We start from the raw sequence: 17,682 nt of genomic DNA on the forward strand, positions 1-17,682 counted from the left end.
CATGCAATAGAGAATGACACATTTAAAGTACTTGATTTTAAACTAAAGTGAATAATTTTTGAAGATTTTAACTTATACAGTAATTGCATTTACTTTAGCACAAGGACTGTATAATATACATTAGGGGTGCTCAACCTTGTTCCTGGAGATCGACCTTCCCAAAGAGTTCAGCTCAAACCCTGATCAAACACACCTGAACCAATTACAGGACCTGAACAGCACTTGATAATTACAATTATGAAACACATTTATAGCATTAAATATAGCACATTTATTTTAGCATCACTTTAAAGGATGACACACTTAAAGTACTTGATTTTCATTTGTAGCTGAAGTGAATAATTTATGTCGATTTTAACTTTTAATAATGAACATTATTGTAAAAGTAATTTTTAAAAATTTAAAAAAGGATAACTTTCTGAAATTAGTGATGGTGTTTAAGATTTTAAAGTAAATGGTACCACATATTTTCTTGATTATTATGTTTTAGTTAGTGAGGTACATTGTCATTCAAGAGTGAGTAGCAGGTATATTTATCCTTGTAGATTTAAAAGTAAAACAGGTAGAAAGTCATTTTTGTGCACTAGCTTTTGCTGGGAATGAGAATTGCATAGGAGTTTTAAAGAGATTCAATTATTTGAGAGTGTTTTTAAAAAGGAAAAGAAAAAATGGTTTTACGGTTGAAGTTGAGGAGTTGCTGAGCTGATGATGTTTGCCCTCCATTTATGATTTGCTCGTTCATTTTTTAGGAATAGAGGACCACAATGGAAATAAGTCTGTGGCTTTTTTGTATATTTTATCCTTGACAGTTTGTAAAATATGTATGAATTCGTCTAATTGGACTTGTTTGTATATTTTTGTTAAAGTTGTCAAATAAAATCAATCAATCAATCAATCAAGCAACTTATAGTTGCATTACTTTTGCACAAAGACTGTAAATGTACATATTTTTTTTCTTTACAATTACATTTTTAGAATTAAATATAGTACATTTATTTTAGCATCACTTTAAAGAATGACAAAGTACTTGATAGAAGTCAATGAATCACTTGTGTAGATTTTAACTTATTATTGCATTACTTTTGAACAAAGGACTGTATAAAGTGCATTCTTTTACTTCTTGCAAAATGAATAAATTTATAGCATTAAATAAAGTACTATTATTTTAGCATCACTCTAAAGGATGACTCACTTAAAGTACTTGATTTTTATTTTAGTAAATTAATCATTTGTGTAGATCTTAACTTATAAATACATTAGTTTTGCACAAACGACAGTTTTCTTTTTGCTAAACAAATAGATTTATAGCATTAAATATAGTAGATTTATTTTAGCATTACTTAGTTTTTAAATAATATCTAAATACAGTTGAAAAAAAACAACTATATTTCTCCTTGTACTGATTTTAAAAAGTTGAATCATTTCTGTGTAATAATGTTGGCACACTCCTCAAGAAACCTTTTTTGCACAGATGGAAACATGAATATTATAATAGACCTTTAAAAAAAAGGGGGGGGGGGGGTGAGTTCCATGTGAACCTTTCCATCTTGTGTCAACTGGGAACAAACCAGAGTTGAATCTAGCCAGCATGACAGGGCCGAGATTACACAGCTTACACCCTATGATGAAGATACTTCTGATTTTTTTTTTTTTTTTTTTAATGGATTTTATGGATTTCTGCCATGGGAGACAGAGCGCGCCTTACCAGGGTACAGTTTCTTATGTGCTTTGCAAACACCATGTACAACTCTAATTTTCTGCACTTTGAACAGAACCAGTAGCTTTTGCCTCTCCAGACACTTTATCTTTTGACGGCTACAATATGATGCAACGAAGCAAATATGGAAATCTGCTCTTCTAAAATCTCCTATTCAATTATTGCATGGGCGAGTGCTATTCGTTTAAAGTTTGAAAAGGTTGCCATAAAAGATTCCAATTTATGTGCAAATAGTCATTTTCATGCGGTGAACGGTGAGAACAGCCTGTATTCGGCTCTCTGGTAACATAAATATGTATGTTTACACTGTTCACAGATGGTATCTCCAAACTGGCAATAAATATCACATCAAATGAGATTAGCGTTGGAAGGCCATCCGCCGTCCTTTTATAGGTTACATTCTGTTCCTCGTTCGGCTCAGATTAGCAACATAATACTTGACAAAGGGCTCTCCAAACCACAAGCTAATGTAAAATAACATACAGCTAGCAGTGGTTCTGAAAGATTTCTGCTGACTTGCAAACGGTTTCAAGGCTGCTGCATTAATGATACGCTGAGGGCTTGAAATTAAGCCTCGTCAAGCACCAAATGTGAGAAAAAATCAGCCTGGGTGAAAAGTATGAAACACTGTTGTTAATTCCAACAATGCCTGAGAATTGGAAATGAACTGGTGTGATTATCAAAATCACAAAGACTGCATTTATACAAGTATACACTCACTGGCCACTTTATTAGGTACACCTTACTAGTACTGGGTTGGATCCCCTTTTGCCTTAAGAACTGCCTCCATGATGCGAATCTCCCGTTTCACCACACCCCAAAGGTGCTCTATTGGATTGAGGCCTAGTGACTGTGGAGGCCATTTAAGTACAGTGAACTCATTGTCATGTTCAAGTCTGAGATGTTTCGCGCTTTATGACATGGTGCGTTCAGTAGATATCAGAAGAGAAGTACACTGTGGTCATAAAGGGACAGACATGGTCAGCAACAATACTCTGATAGGCTGTGGCATTAACATTTACATTTAGTCATTTAGTAGACACTTATCCAAAGCGACTTACAAATGAGGACAAGGAAGCAATTTACACAACTATAAGAGCAACAATGAATAAGTGCTATAGGCAAGTTTCAGGTTTGTAAAGTCTAAGAAGGAAAGTATTAGTAAATTTTTTTTTTTTTGGGTACAGTTAGTGTGATATCCAGAGAGGCAATTGCAGATTAGGAAGTGAAGTGGAGACTAAATAGTTTAGACATGATGCTCAATTGGTACTAATGGGCCCAAAGTGAGCCAAAAAAATCCCCTACACCATTACACCACAACCAACAGCCCGAACCGTTAATAGAAGGCATGATGCCTTAAACCTGCCTTTAGAATGACTAATTGCACTGAGTTGTTGCCATGTGATTGGCTGATTAGGAATTTATGTTAACGAGCATGAGTGTATATTCTGATGTATAGCCAGTGGTGTAAAATGTATTGAAAACAAATCATATTCAAGTAAAAGTATCATTAAAGTACTTGTCAAAAAATGTAGTACGAGTAAAAGCATTAATTCTACATACTATAAGTATTATAAGTAAAAAGTAGTTCTTCTAAAAGTAGATTTGTTAGTATTACGCTATGAAAAGTATTAATTCCAAAAAATCAGAAATGTAGCTAAAATGTAGCTTACATCAGTGCCATTTTATTTTAAGGGTTTTTCCAAGTATAAATTAAATTATATGCCATTCGTGGAGTACAAACTTACCATTTAAGATTAATTTAATGCAAGAACACTGTAATATATGCACCTCTAAAAAGCTCTCAAATCAGACTGATGACTTCACATGTGGACTGTGATTATATGCTTACAACATGCTAATGCACTTTGACTAATAATAAGCTGCGAGTGTCCAGCAGTTGGCACCACAAGCCAAGCTCATGCAGCACTGACAGAATGCATGCGGTTTGTGCATGTGTTAGAAAACGTAATATTCTGTAGTGCATTTAATTATTGTTTAAAGTAGGGTATGATAACTTCCTAAACAAATAACCAATCATTCATTTACTCTATTCATTCATTCATTCATTCATTCGATCATTCATTTATTCATTCATTTAAACAAACAAACATTCATTCAATTCAATGGAATTTCTAAGTAACACGTTTTACAGTATGTATTCTACAACAACAACAGCAACAACAACAACAACAAAAAGCAAATTTACTATACAAGGTTGACCCCAAATGTGGGAAAATATGATTTAGAAATGTTTGTCAAAATACTACATGAGAAATTTCCATAGTAACTAAAATACTTTTCAATAGAAAACAAAACAATATTAGAAGAAACATAAAAAAAAATAATAATAAAATAACCTAAACAGCTTGCTTGGTCTAAAAAAATGTTTAAATGCTTTGGACAAAAGCATCTGCTAAATGAACAAGAGATTTTTTGTTTGTTGTTGTTTTTCTTTAACCTTTTGTGTGCCAGCATTTGGCAACATAACTGATGATCAGATTGGATGGGTGGGTGGTGGCTGTGGGCACAGAATCTCTTTCTTTTTTCTCATTTACATAAATGTTTCTAAATCGACAAACTTTTTTTAGTTTATAGATGCACCACCAACAACCGGTTTATTTTTATAGGTGATATTTTCCAAATTGTGTTCCTGCCATCTGTTGACCATGCGAGGCTTAAAGTAACAGCAATCAACACTAATTAATAATAGTTCTCCAGTAGCTCAAAACCTGCAATATTTAAAAAAGAAATCTACAGTATGCTTAAATCTCACTATTTTAAACACTCATTCATCAAACTTGTAACAGGAAAGTTCTCTTCACACAAGCCAAGTTTTCATTAGCACATGCTATGATCTGTAAAGCCACCACACCACTCGTTCCTATTCATGGGATTTAAATGAGGTCCAGTCTTGCACTAGTGTATCATTCACAAACGATTGGTAGCAACAATGTGTAAAATGTATTCATCAATCGTTTATTCATCAATCACAGCATCAATCAGCACATTACATTGGGTTCCTTGTACACAAACTGTTTATGTGCAGAAATCATGATATTAATCTAAAGATGCATTCTATTTTATTCTAAATTACTTTTAAAAAAGGAAGGAGAAGACAGTACATACTTTACTGCATGTGCAAGGGCTGGACAATTTGACGACAATTTCATATCCTGAAAAAGATAGAGCATCATAACTATATGTATCATTTTTGTAAATTTGGTGACACTTTATTTTGCTGGTCCGTTTGTTGAATTTAGGTTACATTGCATCTACATGCCAACTAATTCTCATTAGATAATAAGTAGACTGTTAGGTTGGGGTTAGGGTTAGTGTAAGTTGACATGAATTTGCAAAGTTTCTTATAGTCAGTTAAATATCTGTTGAAAAAGCAGTTTCAACCGATATTAAAGGGTCACGAAACACCAAAACACATTTTTTGAGCTGTTGACAGTCGTCCCACACTGCTAAAAACACTATTAGGACACCTATATTTCACTAAAAAGTGTAAATTGGTTGTTTTTGCGTTATTTCAAGCAAATTCGTACTTCCTGTTTGAAATGAATTTTTGAAGCTGCGTCACGGTCATGACATAATAGCGTGTATTCCAGCGTGCAGACTGGGCGTCTGTGCCAGAGTGAGTCTTATTACGTCTTACAGTGTGATGCATTAATGCATGAGTAAGGCTTGGGTCAAACCAATCAGCGCGCTCTATTGTGCAACTTCATTAATATTCATTAGTCACAGTGTTGACGGCAAAGACGCCACGTTGTGTTGGCAAAACAAGCCTGAAGTGTTGCTTTTATAGTTTGCTGCAGTTAAGTTTCGTTTTCATTTTGTCTCTGTGAGAGCTCAGACTCACTCGTGGATTAAGTGTACGCGACGCGCGACAACAATAACTTACGTGTCTAAGGAGGATTATTGTTTACCTGAGAGCTGTTCTCATCTGCAAACGCTGAGATCCGGATTCGCTTGTAGTCTCCTCTAAATAAAGACGCGGCTCTAGTTGCTGTGGATTGTCCTGTCTCTACAGATTTGGTAAGTGAGCGACCAGTGCTCTTTGTTTATTCAGTTCGTATTTTATTCGTATCAAACAAACTATTGCACCGAGTGCAATAGTTAGCACTAACAGTTACAACCAAACTATAACCTCGTGTTGGATTTTATGACTGGAATAACACACGCGGCTTTCTGACGCTACCTGCCGTGTGCATCTAAGTTTCCGGGAAATGCTGAGTTTTTTTTCTCTCATTCGCCGTGCGGTATTAAACATTGCATGAAAAATACACGCTTAGAGCAGCGCCTCGAATCAAATATCACGTTTGTCGGGAGGGACATGAATGAATTCCCTGAATGAAAGAGCCAAACTCCAGTTAAAGTCCACCATTTAATAATTTGGCAAATATTTCGACAACAGATGTCCATGTAAACACAGTCACATTGTCCGCTGTGGGTGTGTGTTTTGACTCTGAAATTCAGCGCGCCCAAATAGACACTCCCATACCAAGCCGCTTTTCTTCCTCCGACACTCCCCCCTAAACAGAGCTGGACACGCCCACTTTTCTGACTTTTTCCAAAGTAGAGGTGTGAAAACACACTGCTGAAACGAGGGGGTTTCATGGCCCTTTAAGCAAACAGTCTACTAATCCTCAAATGGACCATCAAAATAAAGTGTTACTGTAAATTTAATCAATAGTTAATACTTTATTGCAAATAAAGTACAATGTCACTATATAATAATGTCTCATTAGCAAATGTTAATGTATTCAAATCAACAGATTTATTACAGTTACAACATTAGTTTAAAAAATTAATTTGAACTAATATCTCAAATTAACACAGTGATTACGACTGCTACTTTAACATTAGGCGTTGACTTAAAATTAACATTCCCTAGTTTTCATTGTGAGTTTAGTTAAAATTGATGTTAACTATTAGAGCCTTATTGCCCAGTGTTAACGTACAATAGCCATATAAATATTCAGAATCTAAATCAATATTTTAGCATGTAGTAGGTCAGATTAATTAATAATTTAAAATGATCAAGCCAAGTCTTATCAAGTCTCAAAGCATGATCCCCACTGCAAATACAATGTGAACATTCTTAATGCCCACGATATAAATGTTGTGCATGTTCATTATCACCATATACTGAATTATTGAATCTCGGCATATAGCTTTTATTTTTTTAACCATGTCAGAAGGCAGGCTAATGCCATAATCCAAAAATTCCTTAGGCTTAAACTGGGGGAAAATGCTTTATTTTCACACATGAATTAAACATCAGTTGATCTGAAATCCACTGCAAGTCAACTCAAAGATCTCAAGCTAAATTAATGCAATTGTTAATGGATATAAATCTTTATGAGCTTATTGTTTTTTTTCATTGACTGATTGGCCAGCCAGAGTATGCGTGATGTTTTGATGCCGTTTCCTCTGAACAAGTTAATGATGCTTATTTTTTCATGTTGGTATAGAAGTATAATTTATATATAAGACTTTTTTGATGACTTTCTTGGTACTCACAGTACAAACACTTGAAAAGAGCAGACTGGACAGCTACTTCTATCCTAAACTTTTCAAATCTGACAGCTTCTGACCTTCTCTGTGCTGATATAAATATATAATAAAATCAAAAATAAAAGTTGCGGGCATTATTTATCCACGCTTTGTTCAAAATGCTCAAAGTCTGTCTAGATGGAGCACTAATCACACGGTCTCAAACTGACAAATTGATTGCTGTAGTGCTTTATTTCTACAGCGATGTGGAATAATGGTCAATTAATTATGATAAGTGCTCAATTATTAATATTATGAGTGTTGAAAAGTTTTTGTGGAGAAAGTGATTTATTTTTAGGATTATTTTATGAATAGAAATCGTCCTTGAATAGAAATGCGTCCTTGCTTAAAATAAATAATGTATTTTAGCTTTTTTCATTTAGCTTTTTCTTATTCCAACCTTTTCACCATTTTGAACATTCATAATTCTCCTTTTACATAACAGAAATAAATGTCATTTTAAAATAGTTTCAATCAGAAAAGTAACTTATTCTAAATTGTTAAAAATTGCACTATATTAATGTTTTACTGTTTTTGATTAAATAAATGCAGTTAAACTACCCAAAAACATTGTATATAAAATATTCATGCATTTATGCAAATTATTTATTTTCAACTAAGCTGTATTTAATTTCATTTGACATGATATGTTAAATAAATAGAAGTAAAACCAAATAGGAAGAACATATATTGTGTAACTATAATTTTAGATATATATTTTAAAATGTACTGTATATGCTACATTTTCATCAACTACTTAATTGTAGGATTTTCTTCAGCAACCATTGATAATTTGCATCTAAAATCTAGGATTTTGTGGGACTTTATGGCATATTTTGTTTATTTGCTGTAAAAAACATACCACAGACAAAATTCTTTGTTATATATATATATATATATATATATATATATATATATATATATATATATATATATATATATATATATATATATATATATATATTACTCCTATTGACCCATGATGTTCTGTAACATGAAATAACATTTAATTTCAATATTTCATATTGTAGCTTTTTGTCATCTTTAGAGCATGCCAACAATTTGTGAAGCCATAAACATACAAATGCATTATTGACAGCATGTCAACTGTACCTACGAAAAAAATATGCAACCAAACACATTAACCATATGCAAGCAATGCATCTCCGCACTGTTGTTAAAGGATACTGTATGTTAAAAGCAAGTAAGCAAGATAGGTAAGTAAGATAAGATAGATAAAAAGAAACACAAGGGTCTGTGCAACAGCCATGAATCAGGTGTGCACTGCAGATGCCACTGATGTAAAAGTAGTTCAATAATGTATATAAAAAGAAAATCAAACACAGTGTCAAAGTCCTTTTGTATGAGGCAATACTTTCTTCTGCCATTCTTTCACATTTTCAGCCGACATCAGCAAAGCAGAAACCGTTGACACTTCACTAACGTCACTTTAAAGCTAGTATTTGAATGATTCTTTAGCGTAATGTCAAAAGTGATGACAAAACATATGATTTTGCTTATATATTAGGATTATCAGGCTGGACGGCATGAAACAGCATCAGTCTAGAGACATTTCCTAGTATTTTTCTTTTGCACTCGAAAGATCACAAAATTTAACCCCAAAAAAGCCATTTCAACGCAATCTCTACCAGATTACTGTTGTGTTTACGACAAAGTAAAATGCATAAACTATTTCTTTTCTTTCTTTTACTAACCTAGCCTGCAGTAATGAAAACAGGAGACTTATTAGAAACGAACAGATGGCCAACCAAAAAAGTCTGTAGTTTTAAGCTGAGCTTTTCTCCTCCAAGAGCTTATTACGTGGTCTCTGTTGCCATCTTGTGGATGGACAACATCAACCGTCTGAAATGATAAATATTTAAAATAGGCACTATCCTTATAAATAAACTGCACAGTTGCAATCTCAACAACTACATTTTTGCCTGAAAAAAGCCTTAAAGGTACATTATGTTGTCCAACAGCTGCAATATTTGTCAAACTGTAGTAAGTTTATTGATCTGCTGTCACTCTATGTACAACAGAGTGAAGAGGCTGTACGAGTTCTAATATTGCAGAATACCACACGGCTATCAGCCAATCAGATTTGAGATCCCAACAGAACTGTTGTATAAAGGTATATGCTGCCACCTACGATATTGGTGTGGGCAAAATGATGGCTTAGCATAGGTTTGTTTGCGTCTACATGGCCTTTGTTTTGGGTGAATCAGTGTTGTAATGATGTCATAAAAAGCGTCTAGACCCCAAATTTGCAGGAAAACTAAAAACTTGCAAAGTTTGCTTTATTTTGTGATTAATTCATTGATCCTGGAGGGGCTGTTAAATTATTAAGCATTTGTAACAGCTATATTTGTACATATATTTACACACAAAAAAAAAAGTTTTTTCTTGCTTGTTTAATCAACTTATTTAAAAACAGAAGTATTGAGATTTTTGGAGGGACATCTTAATTGTTTTATGTTCAATAAACTTAAATTTGTTAAGTTAACTTAACTGATTTGTGTTGGGACAACATGAATGACTTGTGTGGAACCCTGCAGTTTTTAAAGTGTAATTTCGAGAGTCAGTCCAATGGGAAAACTATTTAATGCTACAACCAACCAATCCTTGAATGATTCGGCAAATGTTCTTCTAAATACGTTTCAGTTGTCAGCATTTTAAACATTCCAGCCTGTCCTCTCCAAAAGTACGCTATCACTACAAATCTATTGATTTTAAGAAGAGAACAATTCAAGAAAATATCTATATTTGTGCAATATGATTGTTTTCTGAGCCTGTGGGGATGATGTCTTCATTGGGTCTCATTCAGAAATAATGACTGAGCTAACCCAGTGCTCTGTCACAAGCCAATCAATAAGATTCATGCCATCGATATGTGCTGCAGTGACAAGGTTTTATAGAGGGAAGATGATTAATCTTTTTTTTTTGTCCCTCTTGGCTCCTCTTACCGTATGCTCATCTGCATTTTGATGTTCTATAAAACAGCATGAAAGGAGATTCGTACACGCGGCTCCACTTTGAATTAGTCATTGAACTACTCATTAAGTTGGTTTATCATCAAAGAAAGATTAACATTCAGCAACATTCGAAAGTTTGAGGGTGGAATGTGCCTTGAGGATGTAGACATTTTTTACCTCTACTTTTTATCATCTCAAACATGAGCATTTTGAGGTACCGACTGCAGGGTCTGTCCCTGAAAAAGTCAAAAGATGTCATGAAATTCAGAAGTTTTGTGGCTTATATTCCATATACATGTAAAAGTTGGTAATATATATATATATATATATATATATATATATATATATATATATATATATATATATATATATATATATATATATATATATATAATTTTACTGTTAAAATTATGGTAGAAGTTGGCACCAGTATCCTAGTTTTTAGACCCCAGTGCCGACTCGTGATATTTTTCCCAATCCCATCCCTCTCCAACCTAAAATCCTGTCAATATTTTCTGTCCTATCCATACATATCATACATAAATAATGTCCCTTCTTCTCCGGGAGCACAAATATTGAGGACTCATTCTGAACTAAACAGATTCCTGTCCAACCAAATGCTAGCAAGAATGCACCTCGCCGATAATTACTAAAGAAACAAACAATGATTGTGATTTAAATGTTGTTCAAAAATAAATGAATTCATTAAATAAATGAAAATTTACATTTAATTTCCTCGCCCTTTCCTCGTCCAAAAGGTGACTTTTTGTCTTTAGTAAAACATTATAGAACTGTTGAATGAAAAAAATTCAGCTGGTTCTTGGAGATTCCAAAAATGCTGTTATTAAAAAATATCATAGTAAAGATAAAGTCATGTTCAACGAACTTCATTACAATTTGCTGAATTCAATAATGGTAATACTCAAATGCGGTCTCTGAAATATTGAAAAATGTGCATCGTGTGTCATAGTTCTTGTGCAAGGTTTATATTCTGGATTTTAAAATTAAGAAATTTCTCATTTTTCATTCAGCTTCTGAAAACAGAGCAGTACAATTGTTGAAATAATACCATAAACTTTCAATTTAAGCACTTTCAAGGGCCTATGTTTGTTTTTAAGTACTTATAGGACTTGAATTTATACGTCTATAATTCAAGCATTTTCAAGAAGCGTGGTAAACCCTGTGTTATACTTACTCACTGTACATCCTTACGTTTATATAGATGCTGTATAAGTACACTATTAATTAAATAAATCATTAATTTAATCAATAAAACACTGTAAATTCAGTTTACTCCATTCAGTTTTAAGCTTAAAATTACACTTTAAGCACATAATATTGCCAGGCGTTTTAGCCAAACTTCAACAGCTTGTTTAAATGATTAAACCTGGAGGTAGAATTGAATGAAAAATTACACTGTAAATTACACCCTCCTGTGACTTTATTCTTAATTTAATTTCCCAAGTGATGTTTCATGGAGAGAATATTTTTTACAACACATTTTAAAACATAATAGTTTAATAAGTAATTTATTTTCCCTTCGCCATTAGGGCATAATATTTTACTAGTTATTTTATGTTAACTACTGGGACACATTGTGACACTGAACCAACACGAGCATTGTATTTTTGTATTTTGATATTCTTCGCTAATATTCAAATAGTTTTCAGTGTGTTAATTCACAAAATTAATATAAAAATGATCATCAAACACAGACCTATTCATAGTCAATTCTGAAAAAATAGCGTGTATGTGCAGAGGAGTGAAAGGGGAATACTGTCTCAAGACATGGAGAATACAAAGAAGACAGAATGGATGACGCTCATCTGTATTTGTAGTACACAAGCTGCGGTTCAGCTGTGTGTGACAAACACTGTCTGTGTGAAAAAGAACAACATCCGTGCCCTACTTCTCTGTACAAACACAACTTTAGCACTGCTGCAGCTGCTTTGCATACAGTGCATAACAGACTACATTTATGAGTCATGAGATATTTACTTTATATAATAGCAGTTTGAAATATTTTATATAACATTATCACACATTTAAGGTGGTTCATTCTGCTGTGGCGACACCTGATAAATAAAGAGACTAAGTGGGCGGGCGGTGGGGCGGATGGATAGATGGACGGATGGGTGGACGGGTGGATAGGTGGACGGATGGATGAAAAAAAAGGGATGGATGGATGAATGAATGAATAAATGGACTGACAGGGAAAAAGAAAATAAAGGATGGATGGATGAATGAATGGACAGAGGGGTAAAAATAAAGGGATGAATGAACGGATAAATGGAAGGATTGATGGACGAAAAGAAAGGAATGGATGGATGGACAGCTGGACGTAAAGAAAGGGAGACATGGATCGATGGATGGACGGATGGATGGACGGATGGATGGACAAAGAAAGTGATGGATGGACGGACAGATGGATGAAAGGATAGATGGATGAAAAGAAAGGGATGGATGGATGGATAATAAAGAGATGGATGGACAAAGAAAGTGATGGATGGACGGACAGATGGATGAAAGGATAGATGGATGAAAAGAAAGGGATGGATGGATGGATAATAAAGAGATGGATGGACAAAAAGAAAGGGATGGATAGATGGATGGACAGATGGATGAAAAGAAAGGGATGGACGGATGGATGGATGAATGAATAGATGGATGGACAGACGAATGAAATGAAAGGGATGGATGGATGAATGGATAGATGGATATGTGAAAAGAAATGGATTGATGGATAGTTGGATGGACAGATGGATGAAAAGAAAGATGATGGATGGATGGATGGATGGATGGATTGATGGACAAAAAGAAAGAGATGGATAGTTTGATGGACTGACGGACGAAAATAGGGATGGATGGACAGATGGATGGACAGATAGACGAAAAGGGATGGATGGATGGACAGACAGATGAAAAGAAAGAGATGGATGGATGAATAGATAGATGGACGGATGGACAGGTGAAAAGATAGGGATTGATGGATGGATGGATGGATGGATGGATGGATGGATGGATGGATGGATGAATGGATGGATGGAAAGAAAGAGATGGATGGATGGATGGATGGATGGATGGACAGATCGATGAAAAGGGATGGATGGATGGATGGACAGACAGATGAAAAGAAAGAGATGGATGAATAGATAGATGGACGGATGGACAGGTGAAAAGATAGGGATTGATGGATGGATGGATGGATGGATGGATGAATGGATGGATGGAAAGAAAGAGATGGATGGATGGATGGATGGATGGATGGATGGATGGATGGACAGATGGATGAAAAGAAAGAGTTGGATAGATGGGTGAAAAGAAAGGGATGGATGGATGGATGGATGGATGGATAGATGCATAGAAGGATGGATGGATGAATGGATTGGAATGAATGGATGGATGCATAGATAGATAATGGATGAACGGATAGATGGATGGATGCATACTGTAGATGGATGGTTGCATAGATGGATGGATGAATATATGGAAATAGGAATAGAATTGGGATAAAGATTCAGGCTCTTTAATTTCCAATTACTTTTGCTTGCATAAAACCTATTTGACTTTCTTTTTTTACAAAAGAAGATATTTGAAAAAATGCTAGTAGCTGGCAACCATTGACTTTGAGCCATTGAGTATTTTTTTCAGCCATAGAAGTTGATGGGTGCCAGCAACCAGCATTCTACAAAATATCTTCTTTTGTGTTAAAAAACACATGTGAGAAAATAGTTATTTTGGGATGTACTATCTCTTTAAGATGAGTTAGTCATTCCAATCACATGTATAAACAGGAGCTTAATGTTTCAAGATTGTCCTCTTTTGATCATTTCTAGAGATGTGAAAAACACATTCGCTCAGATTGCTTTCAAAGTGTAAACACTAATGTAACAGAATGCATTCGACAAAAGAAAAACAAACTCTATTAAAATGAATGTGTGATCATTATAGGATGTGTTCTGAGAAAACACGGCAAAAGCATTCCTCCATACTTCAAAGCATTGCACAAAAACACATGCATTTAAGTAGATATTGCATGTGACATCCACATCCCTTTTCATTTTCCTTCAGTCCCACTCGCTCAGTGTTTTAATTTAATAGTACTTGTGCGTCAAACCGAGAACTCACAAAGTAGCCTATGAGGAAATATGAAGAAAGGCTCTTTACAGTATCCGCACAGCAAGTAGTCACAAGAGACAGTAATGCATCTTGACTAGGCTCTTGTTATCAGATAACTGGAAGGTGTCTTAACACCAGGTAAAAACATGGACTACTACTGATTACTATTGAATATAGATAATCTCTTCCAGCATATGTTGTTTAGAGTTGTGTGTTATGTATCTTTAAGAGTGTCACGCAATTTACTTGATGGTAAAAGTTTGCGCTGTGTTTCTGTATGTGTTTCCCTTCTCTCTCTCTCCGACAGAGTCTTAATGACGTCAAGTGAACTTGCTGGTGTTCCATTGGACCCTATTTAAACCTGGCTGGATGTTCGTTTGGAGAAATTTTCGTTGTTGTATTCTCTGCAATACTGCTGAACCTGTTGCTGAGCAGTAATGATTAACTGGCAAACTATCAGACAATTGTATGGAGACACAAGTGGGGAGGAGAGTGTCCTTTTTTGATTTCTCGGGTGGTCAGTAGAGAGGTAAGCTTATATTTTGTTGGTAAGAGGGTCTAAAATTTAGCTAGTTATTTATGTTTTGCTGTTTGTTTTGGCAGGAGCGTCACGATGGCGCAGTGGGTAGCACGATTGCTTTAACCAGCAAGATGGCAGCTGGTTAAAGCCTCAGCTGGGTCAACTGGCATTTCTGTGTGGAGTTTGCGTGTTCTCCCTGTGTTTGCGTGGGTTTCCTCTAAGTGCCCTGGTTTCCCCTACAGTCTAAAGACATACACTATACATGCACAATTGAATAAGCTAAATTGGCCATATCGTATGTGTGTGAATGCAAGAGTGTATGGGTGTTTCCCAGTGTCGGGTTGCGGCTGACAGAGCATCCGCTGCGTAAAACATATGCTGGATAAGTCGGTGGTTCATTCCACTGTGGTGACCCCGGATTAATAAAGAAACTAAGCAAAAAAGAAAATGAATGAATGTTGTTTTGAGTAGGTAAGAGGGTTTAAAATAGGGGTCACTTAACTTGTTCCTGGTCTAATTAAGGGGTTACTAGGACTGCATCTGAAATCGCATACTTCCATACCACATAGTATGCTGTAGTAAAAACAGTATGTGAGCCGCATAGTATGTCCGAATTCATAGTTTTCGAAAATCAGTATGCGAGAAGTACCCAGATGACCTACTACTTCTGGCAAGACTCTCAAACTCACATCCTGGAGGGCCACAGCTCTGCGAAGTTTTGCTCCAACCCAAACAAACACAGCTGATCCAACTAATGAAGGTGTTCAAGACTACTAGAGACTATTAAGCAGGTGTGAGTTGGAGGTGGTTGGAGTTAAACTCTGCAGAGCTGTGGCCCTCCAGGAATTGAGTTTGAGACCATTGTTCTAAAGTGTGGATGTGATGGATGCTACCCTTCCCATGATGCCACTCGATAGAATTCACGAATGGAAGTAAAAGCAACACAACTGATGCAGTTAGGTCACATGATAATGACAAATGGCGGATGTACATCCAAGTTCCATTCTTACTATTCACATTCATACTATATAGAACATACTTTTCTTACGGTCATGTAGTAAATTCAAATGTAGTACCTACTTGAATAGTAGCCGAATTCAAACACAGCCCATGAATAACTAAAACTTCCACACTGTAAAAATAAATGGAGGGTTCCTCACAATTTATTCATGTTGTCCCAAAACAAATTGATTAAGTTAACTTAACACTTTTAACAAATGTATGTCCCGATGAAGTCTCAGGAATTGTGTTCTTTCAGCTTATTTAAAATAAGTAGTTTAAACGAGCGAAAATATATATATTTATATTTTAAGTGCAGGCATGTGATGCAAGTCGTAACCAAACTCTAAAGGACACTGGCTCTCCAGGACCAAGATTAGTAACCCCTGGTCTTAAATTTAGTTAGCTGCTTAGGTTTGGTTTATTGTTTAAGCTTTAATCTTTCCAAGCTACTTTCTGTTCTTCTCTTTAAAAACAAATGTCAAATAAATCTAACTTTATGTTATTTCTTTTGGATATTAAGAAAGTTTTTGTTGAGACTCCAGACACATCACAAAGTGAAGGTGTCCTCACTTTCCTTTGGCTTATTCCCTGCTTTATCAGGAGTTGCCACAGTGGAATTAACTGTCAGTTGGCATATGCTTTACTGGTGGATGCCGCTGTGTAAAACATATGCTGAAATAGTTTTCGGTCCATTCGCTGTGGTGACCCCTAAATAAGGGAGTGAGCCAAAAGAAAATAAATGAATGAATGAATTGTCTTAGTGGTGTAAAGTGGAGCTGTCCAATAAAGTTGAAACAAAAGGGGGTCTTGTACGGGATATGTACCAGGGACCTCTTGCAATTACCCAGGACTTTATGGTTCATATTTCAACAAGGTTAAACATTTTAGTACAATCCAAATACTTTCACATTTCAGTTACTCTGTGAAAATATCCTTATCCTAAGTACCAAAGAAAACCGTTGTCTAGTGATATAAGATGCACATCTGTTTCATTTTGGGTGAACTTTTAACTTAAAGCTTCAGGACACCCTGGAGTACTTTTTTTTTTTAATTTTAACAGATTTGTGTGTGTTGAGCATCAATTAAGGCACCGTTAGCACCTGTCAGCTTTATTTGTGGGGAAAACTGGATAATTTTGAGCTTCTGTCAACTAATTTCATCCCCAGAGTTTAAAATAATTTTTGGGGCACGATCAAAATCGGTGACGTAGTGCGAATATGCTAGCGGAGTGATGACACATCTGCTGAGATTTCTTATCCTATGAGAAGACCCTAAATCTTAATAATTCATGAGAGCACATGCTTTCTGAAGGCAAGGCAGACCTGTCAAGCTTTGAGAACCAATGACTGAGTGAGACTGCGTCCATAAACGGCCAGCAGTATTTATCCATTCATGAAGGCTCATTATGTTATTATGTGTTTGTTTCCATAATTCACAGTGTTTGTTGCATGTTTCCCCGCGATGCTGTCAGGGCCGATACAACAAAGCTGTTGGTTTGCAGCAAGCATTTTTGTCAGGAGAGCTGTACGAGAATTAAAGAATGGTGGACTTTGTCTTTTATCACTTGAGTTTTTTACTATTCAGACACATCGCCTATATCCCTGATACTGTGTTTGCCTATTTTTAAAATCCTACGAATTATCAGCAGGGCACATGGTTGGAACACACTATTTGTATTTGTTGAATTTAAACAAACTAATTAAATGTAGTAATGTTTAACTTAATTTGTTTGTTTAAATTCAGCCCAAATAAAAAAAGTGGATATACATCCACTAAACTTTAAAAAA

The 17,682-nt window shown here is 35.2% G+C and overlaps 1 protein-coding gene across 30 annotated transcripts in view; it reads right to left on the reverse strand.

Moving 5' to 3' along the window:
* pcdh15b (protocadherin-related 15b) overlaps positions 1–17,682 on the reverse strand; it is a 513,920-nt gene that overhangs the window by 473,058 nt on the left and 23,180 nt on the right. For 3 of the 30 annotated variants that reach the window (XR_015944907.1, XR_015503450.2, XM_087275001.2), the window contains exon 3: positions 4,847–4,893. The exons of the other annotated variants lie outside the window; for them this stretch is intronic. The gene's annotated coding sequence lies outside the window, so the exon portion shown is untranslated. The remainder of the gene's footprint in view (positions 1–4,846; positions 4,894–17,682) is intronic. 30 annotated transcript variants of the gene reach the window in all.

Source organism: Danio rerio, chromosome 12 (genome assembly GCF_052040795.2).
Source record: "Danio rerio strain M-AB ecotype USA chromosome 12, GRCz13ab, whole genome shotgun sequence".
NCBI lineage: Eukaryota > Metazoa > Chordata > Actinopteri > Cypriniformes > Danionidae > Danio > Danio rerio.